Genomic DNA, 1,706 nt, shown 5'->3' with positions numbered 1-1,706 from the left:
TTGAGAACCCTGGACTAGAACATGTTACCCCTCAAAATTTGGGAGTGGTGATAGATTTAGGAATTTACGTAAGTGTGAGGTCTTCTGGATGTTTAAAATGAACTCATTACACATCCAGAAGGTCTAAATGAATCCATTTAACTCAATTATGTTATCTAGGAGGTGTCAAACACAGAATAGGGCAGATAGATTCCCCGTCACTCAGCTTCTGTGTATGACATCACTTGGAAAGTTCAAATAAAGAATATGTTCTGTATATATATATTTAGATCTGTTACTACCTAAAAATAACTGCTATATGTTAGTTAGTTAGTTAGTTAGTTAGTCATGGATTTTTCTTAGGTTGCAGGTAACATGGGTACAAATATCAATACAAAATCTCACTACATGGCTATATGCAATGAGAGGCAGATAAAGAAAAAGGTGCAACTTCCAGAGACCTGTTATTACATGTGCACTTCCAAACTCAGTGCAGAAAAGTTAACATGTGATGTGATCCATAGGAAAAAGAGAAAAATAAAGAAAAACTCTGTGTTGAGGCACTCTTATCTTGAAAAATTAGTAGACAACAAAACTTATTTTTTAATTATATTTAGAGTAAAAATTGTGACAAAAGACAGTTAAATATTATAAGCAAAAAAAGCATAAATTACATACATGAACTTCACGTTATAGTGCATATTCACAAATACTGTAACATATATTTGAGCCTTGGTGAAAAAAATCCAAAAAGAATATAGTGGATATGACCTGTCTATCATTAGTATATCTTCGACAGGCTGGTTAATCCCATAGGGGTACCCTATTAAATGGTCTTTGTTCTGTGTATTTGAGTTGTTACAAACACAAAGGCATACAAAATGATGTTTTGTTGCCTCGATTGGTTCTTAATAACCGTCTGCTTCAAAATTTTTCACCATTAGGCAGTTTATTCAGCAGAATATTCCATATTTTTTTCAGCCTAAGAGAGTGGAAAGCTCTACTGGTCTATTATAGATAGGAGTTATAGTGATGGGTCTACTATGGTATGCCGGTGCTCGGGATCCCAGCTCCCAGCATACCGGTGCCGGGATCCAGACCGCCAGTATACCGGCAGCGGGGCAAGTGCAAAAGAGCCCCTTGTGGGCTCGCTGCACTTGCCACGCTGTGGGCGCGGTGGTGTGCTATGCATGCCACGCTATTTATTCTCCCTCCAGGGGTGTCGTGGACACCCCAAGAGGGAAAATAGTTGTCAGTAGGCTGGCTGTCTAGATTCTGGAGCTGGTATGCTGAGCGCTGGGATCCCGACAGCCGGGATATCAAGTGCCACCCACAGTGCCACCCAAAGTACTCTCCCATTCAGTAGATTACTGCCATATTCCATAGGATACACCCAATCTCATCCGATTTTGGAAGCAAATCAATGGTAAGCCTGGTTAGTACTTGGATGGGAGACCACCAATGAATACCAGGTGCCGTAAACATACACGCTAAACAGCAGAAGGAAGAAATCAACCTTTATTATTTTTTCTCACACTATTAACAAAGTTGGTTATTGATTCAACAATTTTCTCAGCTATAACTCTTGTCTGCAATGTAAGGGATTTGTCACACAAAACTTAACCTATCCTAGCAGATCACCAGTGGCCAGTTACAGCAATACAATTGTGACTTTCCTTACCATTTTTTTCTTTGGGAGAAAAGCTTCAACACAGTGACAGCAAAGA

At 39.3% G+C, this 1,706-nt stretch overlaps 1 pseudogene; it reads left to right on the top strand.

Annotated features, from left to right (window-relative positions):
* The first annotated feature begins 1,344 nt into the window (after positions 1–1,344).
* On the top strand, positions 1,345–1,463 carry LOC134963406 (5S ribosomal RNA; annotated as a pseudogene).
* Positions 1,464–1,706: the final 243 nt, after the last annotated feature.

This window comes from Pseudophryne corroboree, chromosome 9 (genome assembly GCF_028390025.1).
Source record: "Pseudophryne corroboree isolate aPseCor3 chromosome 9, aPseCor3.hap2, whole genome shotgun sequence".
NCBI lineage: Eukaryota > Metazoa > Chordata > Amphibia > Anura > Myobatrachidae > Pseudophryne > Pseudophryne corroboree.
The sequence above is the reverse complement of the archived record's forward strand: the minus strand, read 5'-3'. Positions and strand labels throughout refer to the sequence as shown.